The following is a 22,825-nucleotide window of genomic DNA, read 5'->3' as shown; positions in this document are numbered from 1 at the left end:
CAGGCAGTCAGAGGGTGGCCATTCCATGAGCTGGAGAGAAGTGCAGGAGAAGGAAGAATTTTGGTCTGCAGGCTTGAGGTCTGGAGTGTGAAGATGGTGTTTCCCACCTAAGGGGGGGCTTTGGGACCCCCTGCCCTGAGGGAATGGTTTGGACTCTGGCAGAACTGAGCAGACCTCACAAAGGGGCCCAGCAGCTTCTTGGAGGTCAGAGAACTGGGGCCAGCTGGCCTTGGTGTGCCTGCTATCTCCTACTCAGTGCCTGCTCCAAAACCAGAAAGCACACTTCAGTCCACAGGCTGCGTGACAGAGGCCCGGCTGCCCTTAGGGCAGGACATGCTGCCCTGCATTACTGGGCTTTTAGCTAACTCAGAGTGGCTGCCTAGGCTGGGCTGCCCTACATGTATGGGGCTTACCATTAGGGAGGAAGAGAGATTGACCACCTGGCCCCTCACATGCCCTGATCTGTCCAAGAGCTGTGGAAATACTCAACTTTGCAGACTGAAGCTAAGATCTACAAAACCGTTTTTTCCCAGGCTCCAACTAGACCTCCAATCTGCCTTCGCTGGGCCTCATTTGAGAAGGCTCCTAGGGGAGCCCTGAGATGCCGTGAGAGACTTGCCTTGGAGAACAGCCTTAGGGAGAAAGGGGGAAGGTTCTCCCTTCATCAGAAGCACATGAAAGGTGATTGAATTAGTCTCTTTCCATGTTGAACAACAAAAATCGAAACAAACCAGTTTTAGCACATAGGCACATATCAGCTCAGGTAGCTGGGAAATTCTCACAGAAGAGATGGAAGAGCTTCAGAAACCAAGATTTCAGACCCTGGAACTCAGCCTTGAGGCCACCAGGTCTCCCTCCCGTCTCTTGGCTTTGGTTATTTCTGCTTGATTTCATCCTGCAGATAGGAGCTCTTCTTGTGGTGGGGAAGATGGCTCTAATTCACATCTTCTTAGCTTAGCAGCTCAAGGAGAAAAAAAATCATTCTCCCAGACTTTGTTGCATTCCTGGGAAAGAGCTCTGATTGCTCATTTAGGGTCATGTGGTAGAATGAAAAAATTGTCCACAACATGTTGCCCTGATCCCATTGAGAGAGAGAGTTTATTCTTCTACCTCTTGAATCGTCATGGCCACACGATTTGCTTTGCCCCATTGGTAATATGACACAAGTGGGGGTTTGAAAATTGCTTGTGCACTGGACTTCCATTGCTGGGAACCTTTCTCTCTGTGTGTGAGGAAGCGCAAGCTAGCCTGTTGGAAGATGAGAAATCACATGGAGAGAGAGACCGGCCATCCGAACTGAGGGCCCACACGTGAGTGACCCCATCCTAGACCGTGCCAGACCAGGAGACCCACCCAGACAACCCACAGAATTGTGAGAAATGATAAATTGTTGCTTTAAGCTACTGAGTTGTGTGGACAATGTTTGTTAAGTAGTCAAATCTAACTAATAAAGGTGAAGTACCTGTTCAAGCATTATTGACAAAGGTGTGGGGTGCTACAGTTGTTAAGGGTGGGACAAGAGCCCTTCCCCCGCCCCACCTCCTCACTATGGCCAGGAGGCTGCCCTGTAACCAAAGAAGGACGGTTGGGCAGACCCAAAGGATACTGCCACTGTCTACTCTAGTGGTCCAGGAGCAGAAATGGCTCAGTGTCTTCTAGCCTGATCTTTCCTCCTGCATTCTTGATTTTGGCTGATGTTACCGTCATCCATCCAGGCACTCAAGCCAAAAATCTGTGTATCCTCACAGACTCCTTCCCTTCCCTTTCAACTCCCACTTTCAGTCACTGTATTCTACTGATTTTACCATTGAACTGTCTTGATTGTGTCCCTGGATATTCTTTCATATTTCAAGACTCAGCCTGGACTTTACCTTCCCAGGAAACTTTCCTCAAACCCCAAGTTGGACTAGATCACTCTCCTGAGTGCATATCTGTACCTTCTATCTTAACTCCTTATATGGCTGGTTTTAATTATGGACATGTCTCCCTCCCAGGACGAGAAGCTCCCTGAGGGTAGAGACTATGCCCTGCTCACAGGATGTGGTAGGATGTGGTAGTGTTCATGCAATACATGTGTGTGGAGCTGAACTGAGCTCTTCTGATGCATTTTTTTCTTGTTTATTGACTTTAACAGTAGGAAGAAGAGTGAACTCAAAAGCCTTTTGTCCCTGAGGGATTCAGGGGGAAGCTGGTCAGTAGTGGACTGCCAAGATTAATGAAGAGATTCAGGAAGCGTGGTGTAGACAGGCTTGACGCCCTGCAGTCTGATGGGTGTGAGTTGGAATGATAGCTCTTCTCCAGCCTCCCCAAACCGTGTGATCTTAAGCAAATGTTTACTTCTCTGAGCCACTGGTCCTATAGCTGCAAAAACAGGGTAATTGTATTTTTCTTGTGGGGTTGTTGTGAAGGTTGAGTGAGTTAAAATAGGTATAACATCTGGCACATAGCTATACTATATTATATCTTAGTGAAACTTGGTTTCCTTTCCTTCCTGAAATGCTACCTGCCTTGCAGTAGGTTTCCCCAGAAGTGGATCCTGAAAGAAGTACAGATAGTTTATTCAGGAAGAGAACCCAGGAAGGTGAAGTAAGAAAGATGGGGATGAAAAAGAGGTCAACCCAGGGTGTGTTAATATAAATCGGTTACCACTGTAAGCAACTGGGGTTCCATCTCTCTGGGGACATCTGGGAGATTGTGTAGATTAGAGCATGCCTTAGAGAGTGAAGAAGTAGAGGGCATTTATCCACCAGAATCTGCCCATCATTGGCTGAGAGATGCTCTCAGGGACATTAATACCCAGTCCTTCTGCTTCCTGCATTGGGAAAAGCTCTCAGGCAGAGAATCAGAGGAGTCTGCACTAAGAAGCCAATGGCACATACATGAATAATGAGAGCCAAGGGGACACTAACAGCATAAGCATACTGCCTTGTAACTGAAAGAATATTCTTAATTCCCATATTTATTCTCATCTTCTACTTAGCAAATACCTTACTGAATAAGGAGGATTGGGGATAAACACAAGTGGACTGCTTTCTATGATCACAATGGGTGGGTGAGATCTCTAGAAATTCAATAGCTTTCTTACTATACTCTGGAAGTACAGTAAGAGCAGCTGAAGAGCTGTGAACATTGGTTAAGCAGACTCTCAGCTGCAAATCCTCAACCCTTAGGGTTTTCAGGAATTCCTGCTCCTGCAGGGTTACTGAAGAAAAAGGGGACAGGGAAAGAGAAAATTACATGGAGGAACATGCCACAGATATTCTCTTTTATATTTGGATATGACAAGAAGTTTGCTGTGAGAGTATGGGAGGGAGATAAGCAAATGTATTTCAGTTAGGTATTTTTCTGAGCAATTTTTTTTTTCCACCTTTCAGACTTAATAGAAATTTCAAACGTATAGAAAAGTTGCAAGAATAGTACCAGGAATTAATCATTGTCAATTATTTCTGAGCATTTTTAATTGCTTGTGCAGTATTTTCAAGTGACTTCCTACCATAGGAAATCTTTTACCAAAAAACATACTGAATTGGGGCAAATTGCCACACTTGTCAAGGTTTAACCAGTGGGATACTGAAATGCAGTTTTAAGGCTCACAGACCTTCCAAATTCTATTGATTTTATTTCAGTCTGAAAATATTCCAGGCCTCTGTAAGGTGGTGAAATATTTATGGACCTTGGGAAACACTGCTTTTCTTGGTTAATATCCTTTTCCCTTAATAGTCTGCTCCAGTGCAGTGGAACTTCATTAATTTATTAACTATCAGATTCCTATTAAAAGACAGTGTTAGAGCTGAAAGGGGTCTTAGAGATTCTTCTAGCCCCATTGTGTAGTTAAGCACACTGGGGACTAAAAACACATTGCCTTGACAGTCTCAAGGCAGTGGTTGGGGCTGGAGCCCAAGAATCTTAACTCCAGACTTAGGAGATTCCTTCAGTGAAAATCAGCCTAGTGTATATAAGGGGAGCCTGTGGAGCTCTTTGGAACCAAACAGGACCCAATGTGGGTATGGTGAGTGAAGAGAGTGAGGCCCCAGCCTCCAACCTCCAGCCCCCATCAGACAGCCCTGTTTTCTCCTCTGTCAAATGTATTGAGTTTCTGCATAAGATTTTCTCTTAAGAAAGGGCCTTAGTATTAAAATAAGAAGTTAGGCTGCTGATGTTTAAAGATGGGCTCAGTATTACCCAGCAAGTTGATATCAGAGTGGAAGTGAGGACCTGAGCTTTCTATCTCTATCCAGAACATGTTCATCCAGTTCCACATCCAAATCATATGCCTCCTCTTATTAATCTTGCTTTACCTCTTATTTTCAAAGGAAAATCACTGCCTTAGAGGAGCAAGGAGCAAAACTCATTTTAAAAAGGGATTCATCTTATCAAACGATAAAATTTTTCCAGAGTCCTCTCTCTACCATTCATTCTTCTACATGCACCTCTACTCTTACACTTACCAAGACTCCCATGGCATGCTTCTTGAGCTATGACATTACTCTTATTCCCCTTCCCAGATCATCAGTATTTTCATAAAAATGCATTTCATTACAGATCATTCACATAACTAGTGTTCTGATTCATAATGCACAAGCTATCACTTTTGGAAGCCTTATCTTCACCTTTCACGAACTAGCTTTATGCAAGTTGACACCTTATTTTTATTACCCTACCCTTCCTAATTGTTAGTCAGACTTTTCTTTATTACCTAGTAGAGAATATTGTTCTGTATTTGAGTAGTTGTTCTAATAGCTATTTTAGGCCAATGTTATTTTTCCTCAGTCAAGTAATAGGTTTCCAACTTGCCAGACCACTCCCACATACAATGGGCTTCAGTGTCAAACACACTTAGGGAACTTTGCCATAAACTAGCAAAGTCTCTTGGCAAATTTTGAGTTTCAATTTTTAAAAAATCTGTAAATGGGAATGATAATTGTTCTGTTTATTTTATTGGTTATACTAAAATTCAGAAAAAATACTTAAAAGAGTATCTTGTATGTAATAAGTTCAGTAGGTATTATTTTTATATAGAAACAATTTTTAGTTCATCTCAGTCAAATAAATGAGAAAGGTTCAGTCTTTAAAATCTCAGGTTTTTTTCTTGTGACGTCAGCACTTGAATCATGTAATAGAGTTATTTTTCCTTTCAAAAAGTATACATATGGGCGAACATTTATGCAACATGGCTGTAGATAATCTGATGAACCAAAGGGTCCTTTGACAGCCTGATCATTGCTTCATTGCTGCTAATATTCTTTTTGATAAATTCCATCATTATCTTGTGAAATGGGATTTCAGAGTGATACTCCTTTCCATATATCTATAGTATCCATCAAAGAATGAAGAGGAAAACAAAATGTATCAAAGACTATTTTTACAAGAATAGGGAGAGGTAAGGAAAGAAGGAAAGAAAGCCAGATAGGCACATGACAAAAACATGTAGAAAGACTATCCCCAGCAAATCCTCTGGCAGAATATAGTAAGAGATCTGCTTCCAGCCAAGATGGAGTAACAGGTACTGGATTTACCTCCCTGACTAAAACAACTGAGAAACCAGTCAAGACGTGTGAAGGGCAGTTTTCAGATATTGGACATCAGGCATCATAGGACAGAGATCCCTGATAAAGGATACAGAAATAAGGTGAGCCCTCCAGTTGCTGTGGCATACTGCCTAGAGAAGATCTTCAGCCTGTAGAGCAGGGAGTGGGAACCAAGTTGACCCTGGCAATCCAAAGGTAGGAATTCAGGGAAGCCAATGTGGCTGGAATTCACAGAGAAGAGGACCAGAGACAAGAGAGTTGTGCAGAGGGAGAGCAAGCTCTGGAGACGTTCAGGGAGTCTACCTCAAATGTTCCAGCTAGGTACTGATCAGTGCGTGCATGTAAGGGAACTACCCAGGGCTAGAGAAGGAACCAGCAAAAGGGAACAGGAGGAACATTTTCAGGACTCAGGGCTGGAAATAGTTTGTGTCCCCACCAGTCATGGTGGAAAACCACACAATTCATGGGGCATTGGGTAGAGTACTTAGAATGATATTGCCTCATTAGTGGGGTAAAATTAGCCCAACCATAAAGGGTGCTCTACTCCCACCTAACAAAGCTTAAAAAAAAGAAGCCTTGAAGTACAGAATTTCAGTTTCATAAAAAGAAAATGGTTCTAGAGACTGGTTGCACAATAACATTAATGTACTTAGCACTACTGAACTGTTATTCACATGGTAAAATTTGTGCTGTGTATTTCACCACAACTAAATATAAAATAAAATAGCCTACCAAAAAAAAAAAGGAAGCCTCAAAAGGACCAAATTTTTTCCAAATAACTCAAGAATATTTATAGGAACAGAAATATAGCTGAGCACCTAATAAGGCAATATTCATAATGTCTAATATCCAATCAAAATTTACAAGGCATGCAAAAAGAAGGAAAATACAACCCATAATGAAAAGAAAAATCATTCAGAAGGACACCTTTGTAGAATTAGTAGACAAGAACACTAAAATATATCCTGTATATTCAGGAAGGTAGAGGAAAGATTGAGCATGAAAAGTAGACATGGAGGATTAAAAAAAAGAAGACAAACCAAATTTATAGAGATGAAAAATACAATATCTGAGATAAAAAAACAGTAGGTGGAATTTATGGCAGACTAGATACTGCAGAAGAAAAGACTAATGAATTTGAAGACATGGCTATAGAAATTATTCAAAATAAAGCACACAGAGAAAAAAAACTAAAAGAAAAAAGAACAACATCAGTGAGCTATGAGACAATTTCAAATGGACTAATAAAAGTTTAAATGGAGTCCACAAAGTAGGAATGGAAAAGAAAAAGTACTGAAGAAATGTTGAAGAAATACAGGCCAAAATTTTTCAAATTTGATCAAAATGAAAAATCCACTGATTCAAGAAGAATCACACAGCTCAAACTCAAGAAATATAAATATTTAAAACATATATTGTTAGGCTGGAGAAAGGAAAAACAAGGACATGCAAACAGAACAGAGAGATGCCATAGGGGGAGAACAGACCAGACCCCAAAGTCTGTGCCATATATGAAAAGGGGACAGCTCTCCCTGAATTTCATCCTGATGTACCAACTAAGACCCGGATGTCAGCCTCCTCCCTCTTGGAAGGAAAAAAGTTTCTAGTTGTCTATTATGTCACCTTTAGCCAATCATACCTCTCAACACCCCTTAGGATAGCTTGCCCACTCCTCTCCCTCCTAATCCCTTATAAGCCTCCCACCTCCCCAACTGGGTGTGACTTCTCTGGCCTGTGACAAGAAGGCCACAGAACCTCACCCAGGGGTATTTAAATAAATTACCTGGCCCTTTGTTGCCTCTCTTTGCCTGCTTATTTCAGCTAGAATTTATCTTACATATATAAACATCAAAATGAAGTTTCTTAAAACCAGTAAGAGCAAGAAAATCTTAAAGGCATCCAGAGAAAAAGAGTACATATCACCTGCAGAGGAACAAAAGCAAGGATGACAGCAAACTTTTTGTTGGAAACGCTGCAAGGCTGAAGACAGTGGAGCAACACCTTTAAAGCATTAAGAGGGAAAAAAAACGGTATCAACTGAGAATTCTCTATCCAGCAAAAATATCTTTCCAAAAATAAGGGTAAAATATGCTTGTAAACATACAAAAACCAAGAAAACTCATTACCAGAAGACTTGCACTATAAGAAATGTTAAAGGAAATTCTTCAGTTAAATGGAAAATCTGCCAGTTGAAAGTCTTGATCAATATAAAGGAATAAACATCATCATAAATGGTAAATATATGGCTAATTATGAAAGCCTTCTTTCTTATTTAAAAAATATCTTTAAAATCTTTACTGTTTAAAGAAAAGATAATAACAATGTATTTTGGGGGTTAAAGCATACATAGAGGTAAAAGGTATGAAAATAATTGCCCAAAGGCCAAGAAGGGGAAATGAAATAGACTGTTCTAAGATTCTTATATGATACGGAAGTGGTATAACCTTGAAGGTAGATGATGATAAGTGAGAGATGTATACTGTGAGCACACAAACAAAACAAAGAGTTCTCACTAGTAAACCAACAAAGGGGATAAAATAGAATCAGGGAAAATGTTCAATTAACTCAAAATAGGCAGAAAAAGATTAAAAAAGAGAAAAAAGAACATTTGCACAAATAGAAAACAAATAACAAAATGGTCGATTTAACCAGCCATATTAATAAGAGTACTCAATGTAAAATTCTAAAGCAGGCTGTCCAATAGAACTTTCTGTGATTTTGGGAATGTTCTTTATTTGTGCTCTCTAATACCCAGTCACACATGACTATTGAGCACTTGAATGTGGCTTTGAACTGAATTTTAAATGTCATTAAATTTTAATTTACTTGAACCAGCCACATGTGGTTAGTGGCTTATTGGATAGCACAATTCTAAATACCTCAATTAAAAGGAAGATATTATCAGATTGGTTAAAAAAACAAGGTCCAATTATATATTGGTAAAAGGAACTCTCTTTAAATATAAAAACAGATTAAGTGTAAGAGGATGGAAAAAATATATCATGCAAACATTAATCAATAAAGGCTGATATATTAATTAATAAGATGTTAAGAGGACATAAGCCCTCAGAAGACAACCATTTCATTTAGTCATCCTTGCTAGTAACTGTTGCTGCAGAGGCAGCTGAGGCAAGAAGGTCAGTGTATTGGTTTGGTAGGACTGCTATGATGAAAAACCACAGACCACGTGGCTTAAATGACAGAAATTTATTTTCTCACAGTTCTGGAGGCTGGGAGTCCAAGATCAAGGTGCCAGCAGGACTGACTTCTCCTGAGGCCTCTCTCTCTGGCTTACAGATGGCCGCCTTGCTTTCTCTTGCTGCCTCTTCACATGGTCGTCCTTCTCTGACCCTTGAAGTCTGTCTGTGTGTCTGAATTTCCTCTGTTTATTAGAACACCAGTTAGATTGTACCGGGCCCACTGTAACAGTCTCATTTAACTTACCCACCACTTTAAAGGCCCTGTCTCCAAATACTGTCATATTCTGAGGTCCTGGGGCTTAGAGCTTCAATATATGAGTTTGGAGGAGACACAACTCAACCCATAACAGCCAAGGACACTATTGATCACAACTGTCCTCACAAGAACTGTGTCTCTGGGCTTCCAGGGCACTGTATAACTGCCTGGAGCAGACAGTGCCCTCTCTGGCCCTATGATAACTCTGAGGCAAGGCCCAACCCAGGAGAGGAGGAGCCGAGGCTGTGGGGCTATGGCCCCCTTTCAGGACAGTCGTGGGGGAAGATGGAATGGGGAGGAAGGGAAACATGTCCACCTAGAATCTTCTGTTGCTTCTCTTGTTTCTGTTGAACCTCTGAGATGCATATTCTTTTTTGTTAATTGAAGTATCATTATATATTTTTTCCTTCTGAATTTACAAAATGAAAATGTCAAACAATGTTGCTTCTACTGATGTCCAGGAGAAGAACCAGTTGAGAATGCTGACCCTTCCATGAGCTCACCAACTGTCCTCACTCACAAGCTGTGTCTTGTTGCCACAGCAACACTCCTTCTCAGCTCACGTGGAGGTGCTAGTTCTGGCTTCACTTTGTTAAATGTTAGGAGACTGGAGCTAGTTCATCAGTTTCATCTCTAAGGTGCAAGGTTCCTCAGGGAGGTTTGAAATTTGGAAGAGAAGAAAGAGAAGGAGGCTGCAGAAAGGTCCTGTGGGAGAGAGTGCTCCAGGGGCCCTGAACTCATGATCTGTAAAAGAAGTTTTAGAGTTAGTCTATAGAGCAATTTGAAAACAGATGGATTTCCTGAAATCACCACAATGTTTCCATGGTGACATCTCAGCTGACTCTGTCAGTTGCTACAAAGCATTCTCCCCTGTGTGTGGACAGAATCTCGGTGTCAGTTGGAGGGAAGGGACCCAGGGCAGAATAAACCAGAATAACCTTAGAAAGAAGAACAGGAAATTTGACTTAGCTATTAGGACCTTAGGAAGATTATCCTGAGAGTCAGCCCTCATGTCGTGAGGGGAGATGTCAAAGGTTGCCTGCTCTTATGATTTTAATGAGAATAGTGGTGTAGATGTGGTTGGAATAGCTGTGACCCCTTCCTTCCTGCCTCTAGGCGTTGAAAACCAGAGGACACCTGTCAACCTGTAATTCATGTATTTGATAAAATACAGAGTACCTCACATTGACTTCTACCAGAAGTATCTGTCATGCTGGCGAAAAGCATGCCCCTCATGATGAATGTTGATGCCTACATTTCCTGTGACGAATCTGTAGCAAATAAAGGCTTATATTCCTAACCTCCAAATGGCTAGTTGCTTCTTTTCTCTCCCCACTTATGGGTGCTGTGCTGAGGGTTCTGTGTTAGGTGTTAATGCTAAGAAAAGGAATGAAACCAGACATAGGGCCTTCCCTTGGGAGGATTACAATCTAGGTGGGATGATGAACACTGGCAAGACAAGAATAAATGATAATACATGGTGGCATATGTTCCACATTAGTGGTGCAGACAGCTCCGTAGGGATTCAAAAGAGCAGCCTTTGGGGTGCAGTGATGGGGGGAAGTTCGTGGAGGGGTAGGACTTGAGCTGGGCTTGAGTGTGGGCGGGGCTGGGTCACAGAGGATCTTGAACACAAGTGAGGGGAGTGGCAGGAGCAGTACGGGGACAGGAGTGAAGGGGGGCAGTTCAGGGGAAGGGAGCAGACTTATTTGAGAAGAAGGATTAATGACATAGAGAGTGGAAAATAAAATTGGCAAGGGAGTCGGGGCTCAGGCTGTCAGGATTCTGGAGGGCACGGCAGGGAGTTTAGACTTCATGGTGTTGGCAGTGAAGGATTGTCAAAGGGTTTAGAGCAAGGGAGCTGTTTTTTGCAAAGTGATGCTCTAGGATTCTTGCTCTGGCAGCTCTGTGTGGGATGGTTTGAAGGAGGGGAGAAAGAGTAGAAAGATTGAATGGGAAACTGATTCAGGGAGGATGGAGGTTGAGGGAACAGAAGAAAAGGGATGAGTGGATGCATGGATGGATCCCAGAGATGCTGAGAAGTAATAGATGGTAACTGGTCAGACCTGGCAGAGGAGGCAAGGGAGAGAGTAAGGGTCGACAGGAATGGAGTTCATACCTTTAAAAGAAATGCTGCCTACCAAGCCCTGTGTTAGTCAAAAAGATATGAGGAAAATTCTTGCCCTTATGTAGCTCACAACCTGATAGGAAGAGACAAGTGTGGTTATAGACATTAGGCTATGTGGAGTACAGTTGTGGACTCACAGGAAGGGGGCTGAGGTCTGGGAAGGGGAAGGGGGGCTTTATAGGAGTTGATCTTGAGCTGAGTATTGAAGGGCATGTGTTTGAGAAAGAAATACAAGTTTATTTGACTTCAAAGTTTATTCTGCGGTGAAGCAAAACTTCTAAGTGGGAAGCATCCATTCATTCCATTCATTGTTATGGAGGAACTGCTGGATAAGGCTGCCCCAGGGCAGAGACTCCAGGAACAAAGAGATGAATAAGCCAAAAGACAGCATTCATTCCATATTCAAAGATTTGTGTCAAGAAGCCTCCTACTCACCAGGTGCTCCTGTGGGTGTTGGGAATGCAGGAGTGAACAGAAGGGATTCAATTCCCTGGCTCTGGGAGGCTGCATTCTACTTCACCACTTACTCAAATAGCTGGCAGAGAAGTAGGCTGAGTAGTAAGACAGGTTCAAGGGAAGTGTTGAGAAAAGGCTGTGAGTTCAGACTGGACCATTGGGAAGCCAGACTGGCACTCATCAGCAGCAGCTGGAGTTGTCAGCCTGCAGCAAAGGGTTCGGTGACTCAGTGGAACAAATCCAAATGTCTGGTGTGCCTCACAGTCATGAGGTGCTGTGCTCATCGTTAGGCCAAGGTGGCATCTTGTGACAGCTGAAGCCGGGCGTGCACGGAGCTGTGTGGTGTGTGCCCGCCAGGGTGCCCTCCCAGTGGAGCTGCTCACTGTCAGCCCTTCCTTTTTGGGCTCTGCAAGTGCTGGGTGCCTGTGTTTGCTCAGGAGCCCAGCAGCAGTGGCCCACCACGACCCAGCGAGCAGTGCGTTAACCTGCTCCAGGCCTGTGTCCACAGAGCCCATGTCCCTGGCAGCAACATGCAAATGCTGTCACGCTGATGCAAAGCTTACCTACTGGTATGACAGAGTGGTCTCTGGAGACAGAGTGGGTTTTATGGGTTAAATTGTTTCCCTCCCACAAATGTTGGAGTCCTAACTCTCAGTACCTCAGAATGTGACTGTGTTTGAGATGGGGTCTTCACAAGGTAATCAAATTAAAATGAAGTCATTAGGGTGGGCCCTAATCAAGTATAACTGGTGTCCTTATAATTAGAGGAAATTTGGACATAGACTCACACACAGGGAGAACTCCACTGCAGATGAAGGCAGTGACTGGGGAAGGTGCTTGTATAAGCTAAAGAGCGCCAGCCATTTCTGGCTAACCTCCAGCAGCCAGGGCAGAGGAATAGAGCAGACTCTCCTGCCATCTTGCTGATACCTGGATTTCGGGCTTGTAGCCTCCAGAACTATGAGATAATAAATTTCTGTTGTTTAAGCCAGCCAGTCTGGCACTTTGTTATAGATTCAGTGGGTCAATAAGCCTGAAGTCTTTCAAGTCAGGAGCCTGTGGGACCCGTTCCCACTGCTGACCTATGCCATACTGTCACAGTCCATGAGGTCCCTTCCCTGATGCCGTTGAAATGGTATGTGCTTGTTTTTGGTATGTGCTCTGAGAGTCTGTCACAAATTTAATTGTGACTGACTGGCCCTCAGCAATTTCAGAGCACTGGTCAGCCTGTGTGTATGTCCAGGTTTCCCAGCTTGGTGATTTTTCTGAGGATTCTCATTGCTTGGTGGAGCCTGTACATGTGACCTGCTGGACAAGTGTTATATTTGTGAGGAAGGCAGTTAAAAAAAAGAAAAATTCAGTATGTCTTTGTGGTGGTGTTTGGCAGGATTTACAAGGATATATAGCATTTTAATGAACTGAGAGGGTTTTCACTTAAACTGATGGCTTGAAGGGCAGAGAATCATTTCTGATTATCATTGCCAGCAGCTGACTGCTGGGGCTGAGGCACAAGGAAGTCATGGGAACAGATTAGTTAAGTAGGTCCTCTGGGCAAAGTGGGGATCAATAACCTGTTTTTAGGAAGTTTTGGCAAAGCTTAGCTCTGGGGAGTTGATCTCCTCCCATAGAGACAGGAAGACCCAGGGTTCTGCTGGCCCCTTCTTCCCACACTCCCTGGCCTCTGCAGGGGGAGCAGCTCGCTCTGGTTCGCTGTTCTCCTCCAGAACCCTCCAGAACCCTCCAGAACGTCTCTACCTGCTCCTCACGGGGCTGCTGTCACTAATGCAGTCTTTTGGGAATGGGACTCAATTACTTCACCTGCTGACTGAACTATTTTCTCATTTACTTTCTTGAAAGAGTCTCAGAAGCAGCCTAATGAACAGTATATCCAGGATTACCTTAGCACAGCCGTTAATGAATTCTGCACTGCAAAAGTGTTTGAAACTGATGGCCTTATATATTTTTTTTATCTGCATTCTGTTGTTATTTTTCATTTGTCAGGACTTTCCTCCCCTGAAGTTTATGTATGTATTTAGGATGTTCCAGTCCAAGCTGAAGGCTATATGTTAATTTTGTTCATTCTTCACAATAACTCTGTGAAGTAGGTACTAGAGTCACCCGCATTTTCCAGGTGAGGCTCTACCAGGTGAGCCACTTGATCAGGGTCATATAGTCACTAAATGCTGGAGCCAGCAGTCCGACTCCAGAATCTGTGCTCTTAACTGCCGCACGGCACAGTAAGCAGCTGGGGATGGCACAGCAGCACCGGGGGTATAGGTGAGTCACACCCTCAAGCTCCAGGGAGTTTCAGTATGACTTGGTGACTAACTGGAGTGGAAGGCAGGGAGATGGGGGAGCGCACAGGTGGGGAGCGTCGGGAGGGGAGGATTCCTCACGTGACACACTAGGAAGGTTGCATTTCCCCTTATGGAGGGCGAGGTGCCATGGGAGGGCTTTGGGAATGAGAATGAAGTGGGGTTTTTTCTTGTTTTTTTTTCAAGTCAGACGAGTGATGTGCCAACATTGTAACAAGGTTTGAGGGAGGCAAACATCACGCATCAGGCATGAACACTGAGTCACCATGCTCACGGATACAGGAGCTGGGAGTGAAGGTCTGGCCTCCTGTTCGGGTAGCTCAGTGTGGTGGTCCCGTGGAGGGTGGATCTGAGGGGCCAAGAGTATGCAAGAGACCCAGGAGGAAGGTGTCGGTGAGTCCAGGTGAGAGGTGGTAAGGGCTACACGTAGGAAAGGGTGTGCGGACCGAGAGGATTTTGAATTTGACAGGTTCTGACTAGAGTGATGGGTTGGGAACAGGCAGCCTTACCAACACTGAGTGTTTAGTATGTGTGAGATACGGTTCTGTGGCATATTTTAACTAATTTACCAAGAACCTTAAGGGGCTTACATGAGGAAGTTGGTACACAGAGAGGCTGAGTGACGTGGCCAAGCGGCACTCTCAGGGCCAGCAAGGGACCAACCAGGACTCATGGCCTGGCAGGGCTTCTGGTCCCGACACCGGCTCTTCATCAGCATGCTGCATGTCTCCTGAGAGGGCCCTGGGGTGGCGGGAAGGCGTCCAGATGCCCCCAGCTCCCACTCTCTCCACTACCAAGTGACCGGGATGGTGGTGCCACTGACCACAGGTTCCGGAAGGCAGCGGAGAAAGGTGCTGGATTCTGTATGACACATGTCTGGGTGAGGTGCCCGTGGGACTCCCAGCAGAGGAGTGTGGCTTGGGCCCTGCCTCCAGGAGCCTCTTACACTGAGCCGCCTACACTAAATCATTATACTGCTTTACATTTAGATGACGGGTCCATAAAAGGAAAAATTGGTGGTGCAAGGTCTAAATTCTCTCATAATCTGAAGTGATTCCTCTCTGTTTCCAGTCTACTGGATGGCAGATTAAAATGTGAAGGTTTGACAAAAAAGCAACCTAGCTGTGCCAACCTTTGGTGTCTCAGGCATAAAATTAAATTTAACATTATATCACACATTTGAAGACTTGTCATCCTAAGGCTGGCCGGACAAATATGATTTAGAGGGTTAGGTTTCAAGAAATTAAGTAGGAGAAATAAAATATGGAATAAAATAATAGCAGAGATGACACATTTTAAAAATGTATAGGATGGTGTTAAGCAGTCCTTTTTGATCACATTGTTTAATATCCTCCCCTTTTGTCTGACCAGAGGACTCCGATGTGTTGAACAGGTTCTCCTACTGTGATCTGGAAATTCAATGACCGCTCGACCCCTGTCCTGACCACCTCTTTCCATCTCTTTCAGTTCTCCTAACTCTCTACCTTCTATTAATTGTCTCCTTTCCTGGGCCTTTAATCTGCACATCTCCACTTCATTTTTCTTGTTAGCGGCATTGTTCTAAGTGTGGCTATGGACTAATTTCCAAGCTCTGAAGTAAAGGTTAAGATCCGGCTCTTTCCCTCCAGGCTATCTGAGAACAGCCTTTATCCATACACTCCTGCACCCTCAGCTTTGGTCCTTGTGTCCGTCTGTGGTGGGGGTTTGCTGTCTTACGCTCTGCTCCTCTGCGCGAAGAAGGGTGTCTGCTCAGTCAGTTCTGTGTCCTGGTCTTTGAGGCTTTTCATTTCTGTAACTATAAGGAGTGAAATATAGGTCAGCCTCACAGATGACAATGTTAAAAATAAAAGTTTCATCCCCAGGCTCTGCAGGTTTGTAGACTGGCACGGATTCCCCCCTTCCAACCAGCCCCCCTTCTAAATTGCTTCTTGGAGCTTAGCTGATGCCTCCCTCTGTATAAGAGGGAACCTGAAAATAGAAGGGGAGCTGAAATTATCTCCGTTGGCAGACTCCATACCAAAATGTAAAGATTGCCTGAATGGAAGTTGTGAATAGAAGTACTAAGCAGGCTTCCTCCCAGTTGTGGGGTGAGGCATTCTGGCTGCTGGAAAGGGGCTCCTGGATGGAGCACAGCCCCTCTCCCTCCACCGACCGCCCAGCACGCCTCTCCTGCAGCAGCCCAGTGGCCAGGCAGCAGGGTTCTTCAACACTGATGAAAGGACCTCCAGTCTCACCTTTCTCAGTCCTAGTCCTCGAGTTTGAACTATCACAATTTTCAGCCCTTTTTCTGTCATATTAAAATTCAGGAAGTGAAAAGCAGAGCCTCTTCATTTATTTTTCATGACCGCACATGTGTCTCCTCCTACGCTCCCATTCATTCTCCCTCTCCCTCTCCTCCCTCTCCGAGTCTGATTTCCCCATTTATGTTTTTTGCCTTCATTCCAGTTTGCCCTTCATACTCCTCCCAGACCAGGAGCTAAGTTTTCGTCCATGTGAACCTGGGGCCTCTGAGAATCAGAGTCTTTGGATGGATCCTTACCACTGCCCCCATTCTCAGGGCCTCACTTTTCAGGCCAGTCAGTGCTTTATCTGGGAGCAGATCCTAAGGAGCAAGGATAGTCTGACATTTGGGCTTTTCATACGCGTCTGCGGTGCCTTGGCAAACCTCAAAACCAGCTTCTGCCTGCCTTCCACAGCCGGTAGCAATGTCACTTTTTTGCTGCAGGCCCTGGTGAGCCTCCAGGGGAAGCCTTCTCCCAGGGCTTCAAGGAAATGGAATATACCCTGTCTTGTCTTTTCATCCCTCTAAGTGGGGTTTTCTCAGAGATTTCCATCAGGACGGTATGTGCTGGCTGCGGTACCTATAAATAGGAATGCCAGGGAGAGGAAGACAGTGGAGGGGGGCGGGCAGATGGGAGAGCATCCGACACACATGAGGTGGGTCAAGCAGACCTGTATGCGTACCGCGTTTTCTAAAGCTCTACTTCAGGCCAAATTAAATGATTTCTTTGAAAGCAGAGGAGGGCTCAAACAAGAGAGGCTCGGATGACACGCTGTGATCATAGCCTTCCCACACCTCACTCCGCCAAAGAAGAGGCCCACACCTGAGGGCCCAGGAAATGGAAGCTCCCCCTGTTGGAGCCTGTTCTCTTGAGGAATCTAGGGCACATTACTTTGTGGGTTTGAATTCAGCCCTACCACTGGCTTCTTTGTGACCTTGGGCAGGTCACTGGGCCTCCATTTCCTTGTCTGTGAAACGGGACCATTGGGTGGACAGGGGGAGTGCTCCTCAGCTCTGGTTGTACAACAGAATCACTGTGGAGCCTTAAACTATACCAGCCTCCAGACACTGCTGATTAATTTGCTCTCAGATGAGGAGGCCTGGTTTGGGTAGGTTTTAAGCTCCGCAGCTGATTCGTGCATGCAGTCAGGGCTGAGAAGTGCTGCCTATACCAGTGTCCCTCAAAGTGGAGTGTGCACTGAGTCACGTGCAGTCCTGTTAAAATGCAGCTGCTGACTCTAGGTTCTGGTGGGGCCAGAGGCTTGGCCCTCCTAGCAGGCTCCTGGGTGAGGTGGGAAGGGCTGGTGGGCAGACCATGCTCTGAGCGGCAAAGGCCGGCATGGTCTGCAGGCTGATCTTACAGGCTTCCTTAATTATACTTGTGGTGGAAGCAGGGCAGGGAATAAGTGAAAGAGACATATTTTGATGGTAGTGTTTATGAGATCCCTTTTGTCACTGGGGCAAAGTGATGTTGTCTTTGGGAAAATGTGTATCTGGTGGGTAGGGTTCAGTTTACATCTGTTTTTAATGCTGAAGGAGGTTTATTTAGGGAAGAAAAGGAAAACAGTTGTAGCTGTATTCAGACACACACACAACGAGATAGAGAGAAAGGCAGTGAATGAATGGGTACTCAAAGGTTGAATGTTCTCTGTTAAGTGAATCTTAGGGTTGGGAAAGTCAAAGGGCAACAAATGTGTGAGCTTCTGTGGGTTCAGTCATGGTGACGATATAAGAAGAGGGGCAGGTTTTATTCTGCTGGGGTTCAAGGTGAGGCTCTTGTTTCCCAGAGCAATGCAAAGGCCAGCAGATTCCATCTCCTCAGTCCTATCTTTTCCCTGTGTTAAGCAGCCATTTGCTCCAACTATTCTTGAATTATAGTGACAGCTTTTGCTTTATGCAAGGTTTCAAATCATCTGAACCTGGAGCAGAAGTAAAATTAAGCCTTTCATGGTCAGAACATTTCAGCTGGCTGCTTTTAAAAGCCTCTCTCACCTCCCCACCTCTTCTTACCTCCCCAGCCCTCCAACCTTACTGTGAGCGGCAGACACCAGGTTGGAGTGTCAAGATTCTGCATGCTTTCTGCACAATTACACATGTATTTTAAAGTCAAGGTCAGCCTTAGAGACATGTTGCCTGCAAATTACCTTGTTTTTTCTAATCTTTATACAACTGCAAATTCCCACACATCAACAAATTCTCCTGGTTTAAACTTACATTTAATTAAGGTTAAATCCTTCAGACCTGTGGCAGTGATTCTCTTGATCACAGAATTATGGGGATTTTTTTTGCTTCAGAGCAGATACCTAACAGAGCTGTATTTCTTGCTAAAATCCACAATCCAGGATTTTGTCCCTGCCTTATTTTCTGAGATGCCTCCAACTTGCAATTTAGGGGAAAAGAATGTTTTTCTAATGAAGATACTTTGCAATGTAGAGAAGGAAGTGGGAACTAACCAGACAGGGAACACAGGAGTGAGAGAACACCTGATTTCAGCACACAGGAAATAGTTTGGCTTGTTCTTGTGCGAAACAATAGATAATGAGCTTCCTCAAAGGGAGTATTGAGTTTGTCTTCATGTGGTAGGAGTGATTTTCTCACCCACTATGGCAGAATGGGTATTCTGAATTATTCTTTCCTCAAGAGGAAGGGATTTACCTCCCGCCCTGTCCTGCCCATGGCCAAGGACGTGCCCCCCCTGTGAGATGTTTACCTGGAGACAGGCACTCACAGATGGCTCAGCACAAGGGAGCACCAGGGCCTGGGGGTGAGTGAGCCCAGGACCCTGGTTCCATTAGCTCAGTGCTCTGAGAAAGCTAACAAGCTAACACAGGCCTGTGTTGTTTGTGATGACCTTAGAATTTGGAATTTGCAAAGGTAGCCCTTTATAGGATGTTTTTCAAATTGCAGGTTCAACCCATTTTTTTTTTCCTGGATAATTATCTTTTATTGAAGGGTAGTTGACACACAGTATTACATTAGTTTCAGGTGTACAACACAGTGATTCAACATTTATATACATGATAATTCTAGGTACCAGCTATCACCATACCAAGTTGTTACAATATCTTGACTATATTCCTTATGCTATACATTACATCCCGGTTACTTATTTATTTTACAATTGGAAGTGTGTGTGTGTATATATATATATATATTTTTTTGTGAGGGCATCTCTCATATTTATTGATCAAATGGTTGTTAACAACAATAAAATTCTGTATAGGGGAGTCAATGCTCAATGCACAATCATTAATCCACTCCAAGCCTAATTTTCGTCAGTCTCCAATCTTCTGAAGCATAATGGACAAGTTCTTACATGGAGTACAAATTCTTACATAGTGAATAAGTTACATGGTGAACATTACAAGGGCAGTCATCACAGAAGCTTTCGGTTTTGCTCATGCATTATGAACTATAAACAGTCAGTTCAAATATGAATATTCATTTGATTTTTATACTTGATTTATATGTGGATACCACATTTCTCTCTTTATTATTATTATTTTTAATAAAATGCTGAAGTGGTAGGTAGATAAAAGATAAAGGTAGAAAACATAGTTTAGTGCTATAAGAGGGCAAATGTAGATGATCAGGTGTGTGCCTGTAGACTATGTGTTAATCCAAGCTAGACACGGGCAATAAAACATCCACATATGCAGAAGATTTCTCTCAGAACGGGGGGGTGAGGTTCTAAGCCTCGCCTCTGTTGATCCCCATTTTCTCACCAGATGGCCCCCCTGCGACTGTGCCTGTCTTAGGTTGTTCCTCCCTTGAGGAATCTTACCCGTCTCTGGCTAACCAGTCATCTTCCGGGGCCATACAGGGAAATGTTAAGTTGGTAAGTGAGAGAGAAGCCTTATTGTTTGAAAAGGTTAGCTTTTTACTTCTTTGCATATTTATGCCCTGTGGCTTCTATGCCCAGCATTTGTCTTGAGGTGTCTTTACCACTTGGAAGAATTATGATACTCGGTAAATTCGATATGTGTCACGAATTCTATTTAAGGGTTGTAATTAGAAAGGAAGAAGAAAAGCTATAGAAGTAGCAGGCGGAAGAAAACCTGTCAACCCATTTTTTTAATCAGTTATAAAATCAATAGTTTGCAAACAGCATTTTAAAAAATGAAATAGAAGAGAATAGGAAATCAGAATATATCGTACAAATAAGGGCTAGTAATATTTATGTGTGTACTCAATGCAAATGTTGTTTTTACTGAGATCATGGAAAAGAGAATTTCAAATACTTTAGAGCTGTATATTCCTAGGCCAAGAAGGCAAAGATATTTCATCTTGTATTCCAGCTTTAATGTTTTATTTTGTAGTAGCTGGCCAGGATACTGTACTGAAAACAATTCAAAGGTAGTGTCTAGACTCAGGTCAAAAGTGCTATCATAGATTAGCAATGTTCAACATGCGCTTACAGCAGGAATATGGGGCCACACGGTCTGTGTATCTGACATCCCTGTGGAAAGGCCTATGCAAGCAATAAAGGTAGCTGCCACTAGGCAAATTGCAGTGCCTGGTTTATTACTGATTGGGCCAACACGCTTTCCTGGGTGTGACTAACCTTAGGAGATGGGAGCTATACCTGTGTGTGTATATACATGTATATGTGCATGTACCCATACACATGTAGATACATGCATACTTTATTATGGTTTTTCCATTACAACTAACCTCATCAGAATGAAAAGCATAGTTACTATTTGCTAATGAGATAGTTTAAGCCATTTCAACTTAGTAAGTAGTTTTGAAAGATACTTTTTAGACTAATCTAATTGATTTCCTTTTAGAAAGTAAAAGTTTTCCTTGTTAACTCTTCTGCTCAAACACAGACATTTGTAACTTGAAAATTGCATACACAGAGAAGTTACCATCCTGACTGGTGTTCCTAGGGTCTGGCTTTCCTCAGTCCTGTGAGACCCTAAGATTTAGTGAAATGGAAAGAAAACATTTAAAGCAATACCGATAATCAGGCCCCCTGACACACAATAACCATGGGAGTGTCCCCATGAAATGGAGAGTGCAGGTGTTGTCCTCAAGCTCCTCCCCCTGCACACACATCTGCTCGTGCATTTATTCCACAATTCTGTTACTACTGTGGCCTTACTGTGTGCTTCACACTATGCTTACATGGCTCTCTGCTAAGCACTTAGGACACAGTGGAAAGCAAAACCAGACCTGGCCCCCATTCTCATGAAGGTTGAAGACAGGTGGGAGATTCAAATAGTTACAAAGATGAATATATTAGTGGGGTGGGAGGAAGGAACACAGATCTAAGAGAACATAACAGAGACACCAACCTAGACCAGGGTCTGCTCTCTGTGCATGTGTCACTACGGTCAGGACCTCTGGGGAGATGCATCTTCAGTGTTTCTGCAGAGCTTTAAAGACCTTTGTCCACAGATCCCTTGGCAAACAATTATGCTTGAGCCTTAAACATGAGATTGGCGCTGCATGAAAAATGGGTTCGAACCCTTCCTACCTGCCCACCCCAGACCTTAGTATAAGTTCTTCCTCCTCTTTGCTTGCAGTACTTTAATCTTAAAACAGACACAATCAACTGCCTTTTGATCCCACAACTCTTTTTGCTACAAGCCATTCTGTGGCGGCGGCAGGCAGAAGGAGAGCTGTGCTCCTCAAGACTTGAAAAGGCTCCTCATGTCTTTCCTGGATCTTTAAGAACGTTTTTCTGGAGTAATTTGATTAGCCTTGATGAACATTCTCAGCCATTGTCCCTACCCCCATCACATGTTAATCTTCACAAAGTGTGCTTATTTGCTTCTCATTTCAAATTCCTTTTTATCACCTCTTACGTATGTGAACCAGTAATTTTAAAAAATTTATATTGAGGTATGGAACAAGAAAATGCACAAATCTTAGTGTATAGCTTGATGAATCTTGAGTGAACCAGTAATTTTTAGGTAGACTTATCGGATATAGTATCTCTTCATGTGTTGCTCCCTGGGACTGTTAGGTGCCTCTTCCTGGTGTCTAGTCTCTGCACTCACCTGCCTTTAAACAGAGAATGGATGGGTGGGTCTCAGAGCCATCAGCATGGGAGACAATGTGGTACAGAGCTCGGGTGCCTTCCAAGGGCCGTTTCATACCAACTCAGGCTTTCAGTCACCTTACATGATAACAGTAAGGAAGCAAACATTTTCGTGGGCTATGTGCCATCCATCGAGCTGTGTACTTTATGGACTGTTTTTAAGTAATCCTCACTATGATTATATGAGGCAGATCCTAATATTCCACTTACTGATGGGGAAACCAAGCCTTAGAGACCTTTTATAACTTGCCACAGTTATACAGTTAGTAAGTGTAGAACACAGATTTGAACCCAGGAAGTTGATTCCAGTGTTCTTACTCTTAGTCACTATGCTTATTGCCTTCCCAAATCAGTATACAGTCTGCTTAGGGGTAGAAAGCCTGAAGTCATTTCAGATGAATACCTCCCGAGTCAGCATGGGGCTAAAATGGACAATTTTAGACACCACATAAGGCAGTTCTTTAATGATTTCTAGGGCAGTGATTCATATCTTACCATCATAGCTTTCCTTTAAACAGGAGTCTGTGGCATAGTTAGTTGGATGCCTTAGAGTGAAATTATATTATGTTGGCCCTTAGGGCCATTTCTCTGAGTCTAGCTAGCCTCATGGTG

General features: G+C 43.6%; 1 protein-coding gene and 1 non-coding gene across 2 annotated transcripts in view; one reads left to right on the top strand and one right to left on the bottom strand.

The window, feature by feature from the left end:
- SCD5 (stearoyl-CoA desaturase 5) overlaps window positions 1–22,825 on the top strand; it is a 136,103-nt gene that overhangs the window by 21,129 nt on the left and 92,149 nt on the right. The window lies entirely within an intron of this gene.
- LOC118923054 (small nucleolar RNA U13) lies at window positions 14,068–14,168 on the bottom strand. Its single transcript, XR_005029018.1, has one exon. It is a non-coding gene; the product is annotated as a small nucleolar RNA U13 (small nucleolar RNA).

This window comes from Manis pentadactyla, chromosome 5 (genome assembly GCF_030020395.1).
Source record: "Manis pentadactyla isolate mManPen7 chromosome 5, mManPen7.hap1, whole genome shotgun sequence".
Lineage (NCBI taxonomy): Eukaryota > Metazoa > Chordata > Mammalia > Pholidota > Manidae > Manis > Manis pentadactyla.
Note: the sequence above shows the minus strand (reverse complement) of the source record. Positions and strands in the feature narration are given on the sequence as shown.